The following is a 20,185-nucleotide window of genomic DNA, read 5'->3' as shown; positions in this document are numbered from 1 at the left end:
CTCCGCGTGAAGAGGCGGAAGGAGAGAAAGAATGGAATTCGGCAAAAGCGAGAAAATGGTGGGAAGGCGCATCCAAATATTCTGTACTGTGTTTAGAGATTTCCAGCAGACTATGCTCTTAGTACAATCTTATTTCGGCTATTTCCGGAACATCTGACTAGATGGCCTGAACCACATCATAGCCGACTCTGCTCTCATTACAATCCAATTCCTGTACGCGGTCTAAACTTACGACAGCCGTCTTCTCTCATTAATTTTTCCCCGCTATTCGTGGGCGCTCGTGCAAATGAGACCGTAGCGACGGACACATTGTGGGTTGCGCACTATATCTTTCGGTTACGGTTAGCGGTTAATTCGGCCGACGAAACGCGCGAGGGGAAAAATCGCGGACGGCCTCGCAGGAGGAATAAAGGCGCCTAACTGAGCCAAACGTATCATATGCACCTGCAACACATCCCGGCCGACAGTTTGATGTATGGGACCGCCGCGGGGACGCGGGTGACACTAGCAAAAAGTTCGTCTCTCTCTCTCTCTCTCTCTCTCTCTTTCTCTCTCTCCGTCTCTATCTCTGCCTTTGCCTCCCTCTCCCTTTCTGCTCTCCTCGCGTCGTAATCCCTCTTCGTTCCCCGAGAAATCTCATTACGGAAAAGTTTGAGGGAAGGCTCTGCCGCGCGTCTCCCACGCACACGGTAGTCTACGGTGCGTGGAAATTGCGAGCGCACAAGGAGAGAATCTCTCGACAAAGAGCGGAGGTAGAAAGAGAGAGAGAGAGAGAGAGAGAGAGAGGGAGAGAGGGAGGTGAGGAGGAAAGGAGAGCGAGGGAATAATATTCTTGTAGCCATTGTCGGAGATAACTTTTCGCGATATCCTCAACGGACTGCCGGGGACCGCGTTGAATTTAAACTTGTTGCAACCCTGAGCTGTAACGCGCGCGAAAGTAGCTCTTCTCTCCCCCTTTATGAACTTTAAAATATTTAAATTGATAATAATTAATTTATAAGTATTCTTTCTTTCTGGAAGACGTCGCAGGTTCCCTTGTAAAATAAGAAGCGCGATACGAGACAGTGGCGAATTCAAACCTACCTTGAGTCATGAATGAGACTCTCTCCTTTCCCTATCGTAAAGAAATAATAATACATTAGAAGTGATCATTAGAAATAATAATATTAGAAGAGAGTTGAGAAAGAGAGAATCAAGGTGCTTCGCGATTTTTTCCTAGGGTGACTCACTGTCAACTACAGTGTCAATAAACGTCAATCTCGACGAATCAAATATGAATCACGATACATCGCAGCGAAAGGATTTTTCGGTGTTGCTGTTAAAACGTTACTAAGGAGTTGCGAATAATCGTTGTTGCGCCCGCGCTTGGCATAGCTGGAACGACTCGTGAGACGTTCAGCTCATCAGTATCAGCTGATCGTGTTACCTGGCGCACGAGTAACGAAGAAAATCCAGGCTATAGAATGTCAGAAACGCACCTCCGTTGACGGATCCCCGATCGAATCCAAAATCCTGCGAGACGTGACCTCGTTGTCTTGTTCACCCCCGAAAGTGTGCCGACCTCGGTGTACCGTAGCCTGTTCCAACCTTCTCTCTTTCTCTCTATTTCTCTCCCTCTCTCTATTTCGAAGGCAGGAAGCCAACCGGCGTGCACACACCGTACGTGTAACTAGGGCTGCCGGATATTACATCTCGAATTTCCGCCAGTCTTAATCCGCCTGCCACGCGCTCGAGACATCCTCACGGCCCGCCTCTGTCTCTCAAAGAGGATCGCGAGGCATCCCTCGTAGAATGGGATCTCGCAGAGGGATGTCGAGAGTGACTGGCACGACGAGGAGCGTAGCGATACGAGAGAAACGAGGACTACGCGCGCGGGAGAGGAGGAATCGAGAACTCTATTGTGTTCGATCCACCGGCAGGTCGATCCTTCTGCCTCGCAGGAGAGCAGGAAGCGGAAGACCGTGGGCCCGAAGGGTTTCGCGTGCCGAAGGGATGCCAAGGATGAAGAGGTAGCTGCGCTTGACACTTAACACGGACATGGACGTGGGTCGGTCGCGTTTCAGTCGACGTGCGGACGCGGACTAAAGCTCTCGCGCGGACGGGCGCTCGTCGTCACGTCGCGTCGCGTCGCGCGACGACGAAGCGGTAGCGCGCTTCCTTCCCTCGTCGTCTCGCCCGTACGGCGCAGGGCTGACTGAGGCCACGGCGCCGAGCGCCGCCGTAACAACCCTCGGTGGCGTGAGCCTGCGTTCAGCCGTGTTGCCCGAGTGGCGCCGATCTCGCGCTCCAACCCCGCCGCCGTAGGATTTTTGCCCGTCGAGGTAATCGCTTGGTCGGGGACAGAGTCGCGGGATTCTGCGGGTTCGTCGAAGAAACTATCGTTGACGTTGGGGTCGTGACTTGGGGGCTGCCCCTAATAGTCGACGGGAAATAGAGAGAGCTTGTAATGTCTGAATGGCCATGTACCAAGTCATATAACAGAACGTTTCAGTTCTTTTATTATCTTACTTTTTCACACGTCGCTTTTTAACGTGATAGACTTGATTATACGGAGTAATAGGTTATTTAACGTTACACAGTGTGTGTATGAGAGAAGAAATATCTAAAAAATAGAGAACATTTATTCAGTGGATACCAATAACATATTTACTTAAATCTACATTCTTTTATTTAAATAAGATAAGCAATTACTTTCATAAAAAGTTAAGGTTTTAAGAAAATGTACATCTTCTTACTTGAGAAATATTTTATATCAGTAAAGTGAATATGTTATTAGTATCCATCGAATAAATAGTTTTTATTTCTTTTAGATATTTCTTCTTTCTGTGTAAATTCTAAGATATCTGTTGTTTTTTTTATATTAGGAGAAATACGTAAAGAAGAAATTGTGTAACTACAAGAGTTGGACAACATTTATCCAACCACACAATTTATTCCTTGCACATTTTCTTCCTATATAAAAAACAACAGAGATATTTTAGAATCTAACATTAGATGACTCACTCTGTACGTGTAGTAACTATAAAACATTTTGGAGGGCGAGACCTTGACACTCCACAAGAAAGAGGGAGGAATATATTGGAATTTGTAATGTCCGTACAGCATACGAGAAAAGAGTGATGCGATTGTATATTTCAGTTCTTTTACTTTCTCACTTTTGGCACAGCTTTCTTTACTGATTGACTTCATTCCATGTGAAGTAAGTGTAAAATATTTTGAGAGGTGTTGCTGATAATCTCCACAAAGAAGAGAGAAGGACATACGGGAGTTTGTACGTATTGCCATACAAAATAATACAATTATTTATTTATTTGTCCACGTTTAGTACAGGCTTTTCACTAATTGACTTGATTATGCACCAAGCAATTATGAAACATTTTGATCTAAAATTCACTCATCTAGCGCCTGTAGTAACATCAACATCGTTATAACCGGCGTATCGTGGCTCGCAACGGGAATCACAATTCGCGAGATCCTCCGGGATCCACGATGCGGCGGCAATTGTCGTGGCACCACCGGCCGCAATTCGCGTGACTTGAAAGGTATATTAATAAGCAGTACACAAGACAGGAAACGGCATCTCTCCTTTCTCCCTTTCCTTTCTACCCTTTGTGCTCCTATCTTGTGGGCGCTTTTTCTTCGTTTCACTCTCGAATATAAAGTGTGTGTGTGTGTGTGTATGTGTGTGTGTGGGGTGTGCGAATGTGTATGTGTGGCTCGGTACATCTCCGACCTAGAATATCACCATTCCTCCCGCTTCCTCAATTCTCTCCCGGCTCCTCTTATTTTCTAGAAAACGAGCGCGAGTTGGGCACTCCACGTCTGCAAGCACCGTCTACGAGTCGCTTCTTTGATATCTATCTGTCGTTCGTTCGTCTCTTTTACCTTTCTTGTCCCGGTCGCGCCACTCACCGTAGCCGTCGTCGCGGTGGTCGTCGCGTTTCCGCCCGGTATATTTTGCTCCTGGGTGCTCGACGTTAAAACCGACGTCTAACTTGGAGTCGCGGAAGACGCCAGAAAACACGTCCGACCACTAGCGTCCATTTCTACGTCCGTCACGATCTCGTAACCCGTTTGCTCCCATTTGAACCATCCGAACGTGCTTCACGACGAGACATCGTTCCCGTGCCGAGTGTGGCACGAGAATTTTAAGGAACGAAATTAAAAAGAGACCGCGAGAAATTTCTCGGCAATGGCCGATTATTTCCGCCTGTTGTTCCGGGTCGCGAGTTTCAATAGCGAGTGGAGGAAGAAAAGCGTGGATGAGACACGCAAAAGAGACGACAGGATGCAGAATGCCGATTCTGCTTTATTTAGTACGACCAGTCACACAATTATTGGCGTCCCTTTTAGTCATTGACATTTCCGAAGAGCATTTCTGATTTTTTGTGACCAACGCTATTCGTTCACAGTTTTAGTCGCAAAGATCTCTTTAGGAATCATAGTATGTAGTATTATAGTATACAGACAAGAAGTTTAATTGTAATTCTGCTTGTATAAAACACCAGGTCTTTTAGAGCGCAACGATTATAAGGGAGATGCTAATAATTGTGTGGTTTGTCTTAGCTACGACTCATATTTGAGGTCGCATCGATGAGTCGCGGGAAAATCTTGACTAACTATGATTATCATCCGAGACGTGAACACGTTTCCCACCCGATCGATCGTCTCCCGCTGGACACGCGCATCTATTATGCACAGAAACGCAAAACGTGAGCTGTGTGAGAATGAGATTACGAATGAGGCATGAAAATGAACCGTGCGGAGAGAGGCAGAGAGAGAGAGAGAGAGAGAGAGAAAGAGAGTCGTCTACGGACTCTAACCGGAAGAATGAATATTTCAAGGGACGAGTATCTGCCGCAGAGCAAGAGTATCTCATTTTTCCGTGCGGCCGCGAGCTACGCGAACTGGGACGATCGGGCTATTTGTTTTAAGAATTGATCGCGCCGCCGGCTATCGACATCCTCGAGTAGGACTCGGCGACAAGTGTGGACTCCGTGATGGAATACATAACCATCGTTTTCTCTTTTTTCCTGCCCTTTTTTCGAAACTCGTGCGACTTTCTGAGTGCCGGCGCCCCGAAACAGGTCTCACGAATCCCTCGGCCTCGCGGGGGTTGAAACAACGTTTGTATCTCGGAGACGCGGCCGAAAGTCTCACGCGCGTATCCTTCGTAGTCTCTCCACGTGGCCTTCGGAAGCCCGTGAGGCGGATTAGGGTGAACTTGGAAAAGATCGAAGGGACGATAATGTCGGAAGAGGCCACGGCGGAGGGGAGGGAGGGAGAGAGAGGGAGAAAGGACGGAAGCTTGACCGGATACAGAGCCCCGTAGAGAGGAGAGAAGATCGTCCTACACGCACACACGCGCGTCACGTACACAGGCTGACTCGTGCTCGCCTTCCTCCGTACTCTTTGTCCGCTTTTATTCTCATCCCCCGTGATACGGAGTGGATTAGAGTGTCCGGAGCAAGTGCTCGAATTGCATTTCCAGCAATATCGCGAGATCCCTATCGCGGCTGCTCAAAGTTACCGTCGATCTGCGGCGCCACGGTCAAACGTACCAAACGGGATACACGTATATATATATTTTATATATATGTACACACACTCACACACACACATATACACGTGTGGGTCGTTAGAATGACATCTCGGTGACACAATCTGTTGTCCTGCTCGGTCGACGGGCCAACATATCGATCTTGATGATACGCTTTTTTCCATGCTGACACAATCGGCTTCCATCGAAATACGTCGAATTACTTTCTCCCGTATGGAATTTTATTTTATCGCGCCGCTACACCTCGCGGAATTCCGGTTGCGTTTTTGAAAAATATCGGGTAAAGTAATTCCCAACGCGCGCGGGCCCGCATACACGGAGACACACGCATGCGGCATGTAACGCACTCGCGCGATTTATTTCCGTCGCAGTTTGCATTCGCGCGAGAACTGAAGGTCGTATCGCGCGAAGTCCTTAATTTCTCGGCCGCACACGCTCGCGAGCTCCTTCGGCGGCCGTTAATCAATGACCGATATAAATAAATCAGCGCTCATTAAATTCAATCGACGTAATCAACAGTGTTGATCAATTAACATTAATATGGCTTTACGTGTAACGCCGCTCGCGGAGAAATACAGCCAGTGCGCAGAAGCAAATAGAACACGATGTAATATTGATCGTTAGTTATCGGTGTAAACGTTATTTACAATGGCCATTACGCGACGGCGAAAGAGTGACACATTGAGGTGCATTGGGCTGGATTACTAATGACTAATAATTTCCATTAATTATGCCAAGTTAATAACACAGTATAAAAAGGAAGCACTCTCCCGTATTCTCGCCGCGACTCGTCAATAATTAATCCTGTCGATTATGGTATGCGCCGATTGCGATTATTGTAGCAGAAACGAACGATAACTCGCGACAATTATTGCAGGCGCGAACAATGGCACGCGTAAAGATTCATAGAACGAACGAGACGCGCGTAATTTGCGCGTTCGACGGGAGGCTTGATAGAGGCTGACGTGCGAAAAGAAAATCAGCGGGAAGAAACAGGGAGAGAAAGAGGTTGGAAGTATGAACGGAAGGATAAAGTTAACATAATGAAGCGCAAACATTATGCGCGCACGCACGCACACACACACATATACACATCCGCAGCATCGTTGTCTATTATTTTCAGCGCGTCTGCCTACTTTTAGAAAAGAACACGGTGATGGTAACTACATGAGTTTTTTATGTAGAAAGATAATGTATATGGTTTAATAAACTATCTTTTGTAATAAAATTTTGGTTGCAATGTAACTACGAGACAATTTATTACGAAACTGCATACATTTTGATTCTACATGAAGAGAATATTATAGTTTTTTCTTTTTCATATAAAAATTCTTTTAAATTTTACTATGTTTTTAGTAGTTTAAGAATAGACTATCAATGAAATTTATCTTATAAAGAACATAATACACTTCGTTAGAAACAGAAAATTTAATTAAAAATATAGCAAGTGTTTTAAATATACTATAATTAAATACATTTCAGTTTCTAAAATATAAGTAGATGTGTGAAATGGGAGAATAAAGAACGAATTACTGTAGAATGTCGATCTATTACAAAATTCTATAGTGTAATTCCTATCATAAAATTATCTCCGTATCTCATATATCGAACTCATATAGTTGCCATCACCATGCCTTTTTTCTGAGTGCAAGCAGACTAACTAAAAAGTGATGGACGATGCTGTGGGTGTACGTATGTGCACATGGTGGACGCGCTTTATTATGTTAACTATGGCGTGTCCTCTTCCACACTCACCTGTCCCGACAGACAGACAGACAGACGCAGCCCGGGTAGTCCGATCTTTTTATCCACAAAGTTCCGCTGTCGCGTCCTGCGAGACTCTTTTCCCCGTTAACGTTATTAGCGCGTTTCGAGTGCGCGGAGTGTAGCGGCCGAACGAGCGCGGGACTTAAGCATTCGGGATTAAATGGCGCAGAGCCGCTCTCGACATCAGCTTTCAGAGCGTTCGCGCCAAGAAACAGCAGACTGTTCGTCTAAACGAAAAAAATGTATTCGCTCTACTCGAGCATGCTCTCCCAACTATTGTTCGTTTCGTTGAAAGAAGTCCGTGCCGTTGAAAAATATCCTTGAAAAACGCGACTGAGGCAGAGAAAAAGAAAGAGAGAAAGAGGGGAAGAAACATTTATTTTAGTCTTAGAACATACTTTTAAGGATATATTCTTACGTATGAAGTTACATAAAACATTAATATTACAAAGAGTTACAAGAAATAATATTTGATATAATGTTTGATATAATATTTATGATGGTTTCACAAATTTGAATTGATGTATTTAACGCTCTGAGAAAATTACTTATTAGTGTAGATATTTATTAGTGGACTGAAATATTTTCTTTTTTTTTTTAAATATGTATTTAAATATAATGTATTTAATATATGTTTTTTTGTAATATGTATTTAATACATGTAATATGTATTTAATATATTGTAATATGTATTTAATATATGTAATATATATTTAATATGTTTTTTTTTTAAATTATGTATATATAGCACAAGTTATATCTAAGAGAGAGAGAGAGAGAGAGAGAGAGAGAGAGAGAGAGAGAGAGATCAGTATCGTTGGACATCGTTAGCGAAGCTTCGTTGGCGCGGTCCAAGTGCCGTGATGCGAGAATTAGCATGAAATGAGGGGAATTACCTCCGTTCACGACGCCGCCGCTGCGAAAGCTTCCGAGACGCGCGACGGCTTTCGAGTGAGAGTGTATTCTGGTCGCGTGTTTCTATCTTTAGGCACCCTCGGGGACATCGGACCGCGGCGCGTGCAGCGACGTTTGCATACGAATGTGTCGCGCACTCGCGGCTAACGATGTCGCGTGCTCTCGCGCTCTTTAATCTCGTTCCCGTCGCGAAGGAGAAGATTCGTTAACGTTCCGGGACGTATATTCGGACGACCGCTCGTCGCCCGCTGACGGAGCCGCGTCCGGAAAAAGCTCCGTCGAGGCGAGCTCGCGGGGCGTCATCCGAGAATACGCCGAGAATTCGCGGGTACTCGTAACGGTTAGGGCAAAGATGAGAGAATTCAGCAGTCAAAAATTGTGATTCCACAGCAAGTACCGCGACGTACGTACGGTGCATTTTGTAGAACGGCGAAATAGCACTCGCGTCGGGAGGTTAATTGCGACGAGCCGCGCTTTCAAAGCGGCATTTTGCAACGCTCTCGTAGCCCCTCTCGCTCTCTCGCCCCTCGACGTAGATCAGAGCTGCTCTCTTTGATTTATGAAAGTGATTTCGTGGGCTTTAACTGACCCGTTCTCTCTCTCTGTTTCTCTTCCTCCTCTCTCATTATCTCTCTCTCTCTCTCCTCTCTCTCTCTCGCTTTCTCTCTTTCTCTCTCTCTCTCTCTTTGCAGCTAATTTATTATCAAACGGCACCAGCGAGAGAGAAGCGAGTTCTCAATCTCCTGTTTCCTTTAAGCTGAGCCCTGATTACAGCCGGTGAAAAAAGACAAACGAGAGAGAGGAAGAGAGAGAAAGAGAGAGAGATAGATAGAGAGAGAGAGAGAGAGAGAGAGAGAGAGAGAGGGAGAGAGAGGGAGAGAGAGAGAAAAAAAGGATCGCAGCGCTGGCCGTTACTGCAAAGTTTCGACAACTCGTTACACAAACGTTACATAAACGTGCAAGGTGCGCGTCGATAAAAAGTTTGAAGCTGGAGCGAGCGCGACCAGGAGTCATTCTCGAGGGTACGAGTTTCGCTCCGACGAGCGTTTCCCCTATTTCCTTCGTTACCTGGTGCGTCCGATTTACGAGCACTGCACTGATTAAGGGCCGATCGCAACGCGTTACGCGACGGACGATGATTCGCGGCAAGATCGAAAGGAAATCCGAGGTTGCGCGCGGAAAATTGACTATAACTGGCGGTCGGAAGAGGTCAGAGGGAAATCCCCGGCAAAATGGGAGAATCGCGTTCTTAGCCGCGCAATCAATTCCGATTAGCCCGGTGCTCACTCCACGTACCGCGCGCATTGATCAGTTTAATTAGACCTTCCATTAGCGCGCGCGCGCGCGCGCGGCCCTCACGGATTGATCGGATCGTGGGCGCGAATGTCATCTTAACAACCCTCCGATCGTGAAGTTCGGCGGGCCGCGGTGCGAAAGTTGGCGCGTGTGATCGATGGGAACCCGATGCGGGGTGCATGTCTAGCTCTCACGGCATTTCCCACGCTACATAGACTCCCGAGCGTTTCGCTTGTCCAGCCAGTCGTCGTCGTCATGGACGTCGTCAGTCTCGTCGCCGCGCGCTCGAGCGGAATAAGACAGAATGCACATCCTGGCAGAAGAGCAGAACACAAAAAGGCAAAAGCCAATCAGAGCTCCGCGCTGGTAGAAAAGCGGAAACTGTCGACTATCATCTGACTACCAGCGCGAGTTCTGATTGGTTTCTGTCTTTCCGTTTTCTGCTTTTCTTCCAAGGTGTGAATTCTCCCTAAGGGTGCATGTCGCGCACCTCCATGTCCGACTTTCACGTCCGATCGTCTGCGTCCCCAGGCATCCGACATTTTTCTCGATACGCATCGACAACATCGTCGAACAGCCAACGCCGACACGATTCGCCCATTTGCGACCTTCCGGCTGGAAAACTATGAAGCGAGAACGACGGCGGGTGCGATGATATCGATATCGATAATCGACGATAAACCGACATCGCGAGAAAAGCGAGAAAATTGTTCTTTTGCTTCTGGGATAAATAAAATTCAATTGATCACGCGCGACGAAGAGTCTTGGATTTACTGAGGGGCGACATTGAGATTCGATATATTGAGAAAGTCGCTATTTTGTGTGTGTGTGTATAGTGAAGTATAAAATTAAATTCAGTGATTACTCTGAATACTCACCTCATACTTCGAAAAAATTATTTTTGTGATTGAAAGTAAAGTATTTTTCGTACTTGCGATTTGGGGTTGGCATTACCATGTTTTGGTCATTTATACTCGAACAGAAACTCGGTGGCTTCCGAATTTTAAATCTAAATCAAGATCAGCTACCGCGAACTTCAAAACTGATTTAAAGTCCGAGAGGCGCCGCCGCCGTACATTCTCGAGTTTTATAAGGAATTTTGAATGCCGTCGCTATTCTTGAAGCGTAAAGGATTAACCGCCGACTATCACGGCGGCTATGAATTCGAATCGCGCATGCGATTACGCGAAACAGCTCGTGGAACTCTTCGGCGTCGCCGCGATGACAATAGCGCAGGAGTAATCTCGCTTTTAATCTCGCCTTTTCTCACGGCTGAACACCAGCTGAAGTTAGAGATTAGGATAACTGAGGCCAAGTCCAAGAACCTCGTGACAATACGAGAAACGGTCGGCGCGCTCTCCGGGATTGGCCGAGGCTGAAGAGAGAAGGACGAGTAATCGGCTGAAACTATATCGGAGCCGGTAAAGAGGCTACCGTGAAGAGAAGACGAAGGAAAAGGCAGGGAAGCGCGGAATGGAGGGTTCAGCTTGGGTTACCGAAAACAGTGAGCTGTCTTGCGTGTCCTATCCGTCTGTCTGCAGTTTCCTCGCTCTCTGTCTCTCTCTCTCTCTACTCTCTACTCTCTCTTTTCCTCTTTCTCTATCCTCCTCCCCGACATCTCTACGTGTACATGTGCATGTACATGACATACACACGCATGTAAATAAGCCGTCTACGCGGTGGCTGTGTACACAGTATACGTTATTTATGGTCGCGAACGTCTGCTTCCCTGCAACGGCCGAGAGAGGGACTATTATTTTCACTCATAGAGGCTCGTTCTCTCGTAGAAGTCGGCCTCTCCCCTTCCTTAGATATGGAGCGGTTTCACCTTCCTTCCGTTGAAGGATCACCCGTCGAAACCCGGGAAACCAGATGCCTTTTGTTTATGTCGACGTTTCCGCCGTTGTTCTCTACACGCCGCACTTCCACGTCGATCATCCGGGGAAGAGAAAAGAAGTTTCGCGAGCGCGTTAGAAAGAGCGAAAGAGAGGCGCGGAACTGACGGAGGAAGTGCTTTCACACGCTTACATCACCTTCGACTTTCTCGAAGAGACGTGTATCTTTCAGTAGTATTTTTCGTATAAACAGTACGGACTGGCGAATTTCCGCCGCGCTATGATACATCTTTCGGGGGTTTTCTTTGCGTTTATCGGCATGTCTGGGAATCCGCGTTCGTATCGTCATGCGTGATCAGTGCTCTCATTTTGAATGCGTAACGGATATGGAGAATGCCTTTTTCCAAATTCCGTTTTTCTTACACGAGGATCACGTTTAATGTTGTTTGAGAATTAGAAAGACATATTTAACGTTCGATAGGCATTTTAATCGATCAAAATCCTCTTCAACTAAAATAATCGGTAAATCAATAATCAAAATTAATTTTTTAAGACATTGGTCCCGTTCGAATGCAATTCGTCTATTCTTCACAAAATAATCCTAAAAAAGCGCTCCTGACAGAGTCTCGAGGTCTGGATGACATCGATCGTCGATCAATCGAAATACAATTTTCTGTATGTACAAAATTACAGGGTGTCCAGTAGACAATTAATTTCACACCAATAAAAATGAAATTATTTGAAATTTCATATTTGATTTTATCGGTTAATTTTGATTCTTGACTCGCTAATCATTTTAGTCAAAGATGATTTTAATCAATTAATGCCTGTGTGTGCCGATATACGTACGCAGTTTTCTGTCTTAATTCGCAATCTGCGGCTTTTCGTAAACATTCGAGCTGTATTGCGCGGTCATGTGTGCGTCTTCGTGACCACTACGAGTACTATGCCGCTGGTGGAAGGGCATTAGGTCCATTCTCCCTTCACGCATACGAGACGCCCGCCTCGCCTTCCTCCTCCATTCGGGCCCTCCGACCGATCCTCTTTCCGCGGCCGGCCGGCGCAAATTGCTATCATCTCGATCGTCCGGCAACGCGTACAGGAAGGAGGGTGCTGCGGATATACTCTCTTGATTATTTGAAATGGCATACTCGCGACGGGATCGTTGAACGTTGAACGTCGGTGACGCATGCTGGTGATGCGACGAGATCCCTCGGGCCGTCGGCGATCGGGAGGCCGCGAGAGAGCCAATTTCCTTTCGCATTAATTAAGAGCGCGATCGAACGCGTGACCGTGGCGGATGGAAACGGCTGACCCGGTGAGTCGTTTTGACGGCCGAGCACGGAGAAAACTCGGGAGATATCACTTGACTAAATATGCATTGAAAACACTATTTTTAGAAATAAAAAATTTGGCACATACCATCTAGTTGGCATCACCATGTTCTCACTTACGTCAAGGACGTGTATCGTTGAGAGAGCAAGACACACGTAGCGGCAATTAAACTTTCTGGTTGCAATTACCAAACGCCTGGTTGATCCCATTTTAACCAAATGATGGTGTAGCAAATTTTCGTTTCGAGAACGAAATTCTCGTTTCACTGTGATTGCCGCGACAGAATATTAAAGTTATTTTTTGCCCAAGCATACAAAAATCTTGCAGAGAGAGACCATAGAAATCACAGAAACAATACACTGACTTTCTTTGCTGCCTGTTCATACGTGCTTGAGCGGAACTCTCAGTGCTGTATGGCGCAACCGAACCCATATCTCTCAGCCGTAGTGTTTGTTTTGCAGACCGCAACCTAGAGAAAGAGAGAGCAATTTTCTTTCGGATGAGACTACTATATGTGAGAACATACTAATTACACATCACGTATTATAAGAAATATGGCTGTGAAAACGATATACATGGGCATGTAACAACAGCAATTTTTAATGTAATATCTGAGAGGATACACTGAGAGGAAAGATATGTAAAAAATAAAAAATATCTATTCGATGAATACTGATAACATATTTACTTATCTACTGATATAAAACAGTTTTCAAATAAGAAAAAAAATATATTTTTGTAAAACACATTAGCTTTTTATCATGAAAGCAATTATTTATTCCATTTAAATAAGAGAATTTGAATTTAAGCAAATATATCGTTAGTATTCACAGATTGGTGAACAGAACAAATATCTGTTTTATTTTTTAGATAATTATTCTCTCACAGTGATGTAACTTGAGAATTCACATATAAATTTCTTTTCTATTTAAGAGAACATGGTTGTAACAACCGTAATAGCTTTCTCCGTGAGAGCAAATCGTTTGCGCTGAATCTTCCAAGATCGATCGAAGAGTGTCAAGACGCATTGATTATTTCTTTTTGATCAACCACGCATTCCCGCGCGCTCCCTACGTTGCGGTTCCGTTGCAGAGTTTAGCGTTGTCTAATCGCCGAACGGTCGGATTCCCCTAAACCAAACGCGCCGTATATTCAGCATGCTCGATTGAATTTCGCCCGGCAACAATCCGATCCGTTGTCAATGACAAATAGCCGGCCCCATTGTCCTATTGCCAAAGCTGTCACTATCCGTCTATCCATTGTCGCTTGCTCTTAATTGAAATGAACCTACTAACCCGCCGCGCCATTGTCTCGCACGTTTCCACTCACGCTTACCTTCCGTCCTTCAAGAAGAACGAAACGTGAAAAGCGCGAATCGAACCCAACGGGAAAATCTCTTTCTCTCGTCCGAAATCGATCGTTCCTCGAGGCTGCCGTTGAACGCCAGGCGCGACGCCGGTCTTCAATTCGGTAAAATAACTCGCGACCTTACTCTCCAAATGTTCGCCGAGTAAAGTTCCAGAGCAGAATAACAACCGAGTCGCGTGAAATCGAGCGATTTTTTACTTATGTCAAGTGAATTCTTCCACTGTGGAAATCGATTGAAAATGTTCCGTCGAAATTTAAGAGTGTCTGACATCATCGTTACTGTGGCATATTTGTTTTAATTGATTGGAGCATTTATTTGTATGGATTAAGTATCCACTCTGTAGGTGAGTTACTCTGGTAGAAGCGTAATGCAGTTTCCGAGCTGTTACTAGACAGTTGTGTTAACTTTTGTCTCGTAAATGAAAAGCAAAATTATTTAATGGGATCTTAATTCATATATAACGCTTCTCCCGCAATTATTGTGTACGAAAAACGCATAAAATTTGAACCCATTTCTTTTTATATAAATTCTTTTCGATTTTACTACGTTTATAATAGTCTAACAATAGATTGTCAGTAAAGTTCATTTTACTAAGGAGCATAGAAAATTTCGCTAGAAACATAGCAAATCTTTTAATAGCACAATGTCAATTTCTAAAATATAAGTAGCATATAAAAGAGGATAGTCAATCGCTCTATTCTAGTAATTTTTACTATACAGTTTTATTATTATTATTCTCTCCGTATACAGATTGTACTTTAGAGAAATATATTTTCTCTGTCGCTTGAAGAGAATTTTCACTCGTTTCTTCAGGTAAGGTTAGATCCAAGAAAATGCTCTTAGAGAATAACTTGGTGAAAGGAAATCTTTCCGACGAAAATGGCGAAAGTCAAATTTCACGGACGCGCATCGACAATGCGGCGTATTTATTACGGTATCGATGAGTCTGCAGGCAGGAGCGCCGATAATGATGCCAACGAGTCGTCGTCGTCGTCGTCGTCGTCATATTTACCGAATTATCATCGTAAATCACCTGTTGCCGCGGTTGGTCAATTACACAAGTGCGACAAGCTGCGCGCACGGCCGATCGGGAATCGCCGTGGCGTGTCGCGTCGCATCGCGCCATAAAATTCACCGCGCGGCGTCAGCAATTTTTGGAAGCGGTCGTCATTCCCGACGCGTGCCCGTTTTACGATAATTGGCAGCAACGTAATGCCTGATGCCGATAGGCGCGTTAGTGCGATCCGCACCGGTCGCGTCAGTGTCGGGTCGACCTCCCTCTGGGACCGATAAATTGAACAAAAAGGAGACGTGGAAAAAAGAGTATTCGCAAGCTGCGATTTGTATTTCTCTGTAATCTCTCGTGGATATTTTTTCCTTCTCCTCTCTCTCTCTCTCTCTCTCTCTCTCTCTCTCTATATATATATATATATATATATATATATATATATATATATATATATATATATATCTCACTTTTGGCTTCGCTTCTCTTCTCCCCTTTCTCGCTCTTTAATCGCCTTCTGTTGCATGCGTTCTGCATATTCGATTTCCGCTTACGGCACTGACGATTCGCGTTTATGTTTCCACGTTCAATTGGTCAACAGGCGCTTTGTGTATAGGACGCGGAGAAGGAGGAGAGGGGGAGGGCAAGAGCATGGAACGAGAAACGCCAATGGAGATCCCATTTGTGCCACGATCGAGGTGTTACGGGACAATTGTTTCGGACGCGACCAGCACGTTTCTAATCGTAATTCGGATAACGGTGGCCGATGCGTTCGACATCCCTAAATTCTGACGCCGGCGGAGTAACGGCGCTCGTCGATTTCGCTCGCAACTCCTGCACCGCAGAGAGAGAAAGAGGGAGAAGGTAGGAGGGAGGGAGAGAGTCGGGATATTCGCAAATTCCGACGCAGATGCTCTCCGGCAAAGCTCTTCTCTTTCATTCTCTCGCAAGTTTCGCTTAATTAACGGAGATTAATAATGAAAATACCCGAATAATCGGATTTGATAACCAACACCTTCGTCGGAACTTTCGTGATTTTACACTTCCGACGGTATCGCGGAATACGCATTGTTAGGGCCGCATGATTCCCGCGACGCCGTTTGCAGAATTCCACAAACAGAAGGTAGCTCACGCTGTCCGAGGGACACCCTGTGTACTCAGGGGGCTCTCTGGAGTCGCTGCCGACAGTCGACTGTCGGTGGAACGACACGCTAAACTTTCCGCGGAGTAATTTTCCTCGTCTAACCGGAGTGCCGCCTCCGGGGGTGCGGGGGTGACTATTGTTTCTGGAGGCTAGACGCGGAGGGTCGCCGGCTCGACGAGCACTTAAAAACGACCTGGCCCTAACGAACCTATTTGCATTCAATAATGGAACGAACGACCGACCAGCCAAGCGTACGTACGTCCCTCCATCAAAGGACCTCGCAAAAGAGAAAGAGAGGGAATCCACACCTCCTGATTAATAATACATCTTTAATGCCGGCTGCTCGTCTTTGTTTCACGACGGATGATTCACGGCCTTCTTTTCCACGTGGAAACCGAACGCGAAACCGAAATGTGCGTCTTTTATATTCAAGCAGGTTCCAGCATTACTCCAGTCAGTCAGTACGTTAATAGTAAGTCGTTTAAAATGACCAAAAATTATTTTGCTATGTATGTATATGTATAAATATATTAGTAAGTTGAAATTTGCAAATGGCACAATATGCAAATGTTGTTTATTTCGGGGAAAAATTATCAAATATTTTAAATAAATTGTAAATATTTCAAATAAATTTCAAATATTTTAAAAGTGACGAAATAAAAACTTTGATTTAATGTCAATATCAATTTCAAAAGGAGAGAGAAATATAAACATGAAATGTATTCGTTGTTATAAATGATCAGTTTCGTTTAATTTGAATTGGAAATGCACAGATGTTAGGTTAAAATGAATAATAAACATAAATATAGAAATGATATTATGAGAGGTTTATTTCAGATCTGGCACCAATTTATCATGTATTGTCGTGTTTCCATTCATATATTGCCAATTTCACGAATTCTCTCATCGAGAGGTCAAAATTTCTCTTGTCAACCTGACGGCAAATTTATGTGATACTCCACTAAAGTATACCTAAATGTTTATTTTATTATCATGACAATTTTTTAAGCTTCTATCTTATGTTTAGAAACTTGTCAAATTAGAAGAAATTTGTTGTATTATAAAAATTCTACATATGCTTGCATAATACAACTTTGCGATCAGATATCTCGAAAACAATGCGGTAAAGATCATTAAAATTTTTATCACGCATTATTGATCCGAAATTAACGTATGTACTCTGTATATATTATAGGATTACCTTATATTTGAACGTTCAAACCTTCTTAATCACAGTCGCAACACGCATAAGTACGCTCGTAAATGCGCAAAGATTTATGGCGTTCGCGCGACACGTAACTATAGTTTCTCACGGGGGATAAAGCTCGCGTTTCGCCGCTTTTGAAAAGCTCACTTCGTGTTTCTGCACGCTCCTCTGTGCGTAGCGCGTTTTACAAAATCATGATATGCCCGTTAACCGAGTAACAAAAATACCAGAGTTTTTGCCTGTAATCAGCTTTGCAGATCCGCGTGATAGAAATTTAATTCAGCGGAAAAGGATTTATCGGATGTAGTGATGTAAAGTGTCTGTTACATTCTCGCACTCCGCTCACCTACATGTACGTGCACACACACACACACACACACACACACACACACACACACACACACACACACACACACACACACACACACACACACACACACACACACACACACACACACACACACACACACACACACACACACACACACACACACACACACACACACACACACACACACACACACACACACACACACACACACACACACACACACACACACACACACACACACACACACACACACACACACACACACACACACACACACACACACACACACACACACACACACACACACACACACACACACACACACACACACACACACACACACACACACACACACACACACACACACACACACACACACACACACACACACACACACACACACACACACACACACACACACACACACACACACACACACACACACACACACACACACACACACACACACACACACACACACACACACACACACACACACACACACACACACACACACACACACACACACACACACACACACACACACACACACACACACACACACACACACACACACACACACACACACACACACACACACACACACACACACACGTGCAGCGTACACGCGCGCATGTACATACATATCTTTAAGCCATATGCAGACGCGCGCAGTACGAGACAGAGATTACAGCGACGATTACATCGGCGGCAGGAAATCCGATAACACCGTTGTAATGTAAACGTCGGACCGAATCCCGGACTGCCGCGTTCGAAAGTAGGACGACTCGATACAGCGTTTCCAGCACGGAAAGTCCACCCATCGAGATTCCGGCGATATTTTTTTCCGAATAATATAACCGGCACACACAGCCTTCTCTCTCCCTCTCTCTTTTTCTCTCGCATACACACACGCCATCTCAATCCATCTCTCTCTCCCCTCTGTCCCCAGATATTTTCAATTTCCCACGAGCGCGCGCTCTCCGACGAAATAACATTCATATCGCAAGGGAAACACCGTTCGACTTAGGTTGAAGAGCAGGGTGCGCGGATCGAGCTACCTTATAGAAAAATACGCGTGGATTGTAGGTACGTGATATGTGCAAGGTGCAGGGTGCTCTCGGTGATCGGCAAGATGTGACGACGTAACAGAGCGAAGGGTGTTTGCTCGTTCCGCGAGCGAATTTGGAAATTTCTGTTTTGTCTCGGGGTGAAAGAGAGGATCCCGCGCGAGCAACGTACCCCGGACGTATTCTCATGCGACGGGACACACCCGACGGGTACAGCCGCCGCGAATTAATAATTTCTCTCGAAGTAACCGCTCAACGTAATCCGACGTGGCAGTTTCGAGCGGGGATAATGCGCGAATAACGTCGAATATATTCCGACATTGCAATTTTCTAACGAACGGGCTAACCTGTTACGTTCGTCGACGTAATCCTCGATAGACAGCTATCCCGGTTAATTTTCCGCGGAGAAGAGTCGCTGGAAAAATTCGTCCGTAAAGCGTATAAACTCCGAGAGCAGCGAAAGCCCGGCGGAATACCGGCCGGGAACGTACAACGACAACGCTAAGCCGCGCCACTGGCTGTGTTCCAGATTTTCCGAAAATTCCCGCAGGGTTTCCGCCATTCTCTGTATGGAGTCACGGCGTAACCCGATGGTCGATACTCGATTTTGTAGAGGATAAAACTGGATTTTTTCCCCGCGCGATAATTGAAGCGTGCTCATTGCCGTTTTCTCTCTCTCTCTCCCCCCTCTCTTCCAACCTTTTTCCATCTTTCCACCCTCCCATCTTTCCATCCCCTCTCTCTCTCTCTCTCTCTCTCACACTCTCGTTCCCCATTCTTCTTCCCTTCACGTCCGGATTTTTCGCGAGCACTTAGTCCATCGGAGCGCGTTAATAGTTAAGCGGATACCATAATAGCGGCCGCAATTTCGAACATTGTTTCAATTTCCCACATAAGCGCGTCGCGCACGAAAGCAATTTGGACCCCATAATAGCTTGGACTAGTTTGCACTGCCTACGTCGACGGATTAATTGAGTACTTTCATTCGTCTGCGAGCGGTCCATAACCGCCGGTGGCAACAACTCTTCGGTACACGCACACCTCTCTCTACTCCGGAATTTCGCTTCATCCTTGAGATATTTGTGGTGTCGGCCTCGCAACGCGAATATCGTAATTAACCGTGGAAACGCAAAGCTTCTATGGAAAGTCATTTCTCGCACTCACTTCTGAATACTTCTGGGACCTGATTCTAACAGGTCCCAGAGGACCTGGTTCTTATCTCTTATAACTGGCATGTATGCTAACGAGAAAGGGTGAATAGGCCTATGGTAGCGATATCTTTCCTGACATATCTCTCTTTCTCTCTCTCTCTCTCTCTCTCTCTCTCTCTCTCTCTCTCTCTCTCTCTCT

General features: G+C 45.4%; 2 protein-coding genes across 2 annotated transcripts in view; one reads left to right on the top strand and one right to left on the bottom strand.

Annotated features, from left to right (window-relative positions):
• Nucleotides 1–2,175, bottom strand: part of LOC116842133 — a 59,912-nt gene extending 57,737 nt beyond the window's left edge. Inside the window, exon 1 of the mRNA XM_032810885.1 lies at nt 1,479–2,175. The gene's annotated coding sequence lies outside the window, so the exon portion shown is untranslated. The remainder of the gene's footprint in view (nt 1–1,478) is intronic.
• LOC116842134 (ATPase family AAA domain-containing protein 1-B-like) overlaps nt 1–20,185 on the top strand; it is a 188,467-nt gene that overhangs the window by 112,756 nt on the left and 55,526 nt on the right.

The sequence above is a fragment of the Odontomachus brunneus genome, unplaced genomic scaffold (genome assembly GCF_010583005.1).
Source record: "Odontomachus brunneus isolate Ranch 3 - 2012 unplaced genomic scaffold, Obru_v1 Obru_scaffold_021, whole genome shotgun sequence".
Taxonomy (NCBI): Eukaryota; Metazoa; Arthropoda; class Insecta; order Hymenoptera; family Formicidae; genus Odontomachus; species Odontomachus brunneus.
Note: the sequence above shows the minus strand (reverse complement) of the source record. Positions and strands in the feature narration are given on the sequence as shown.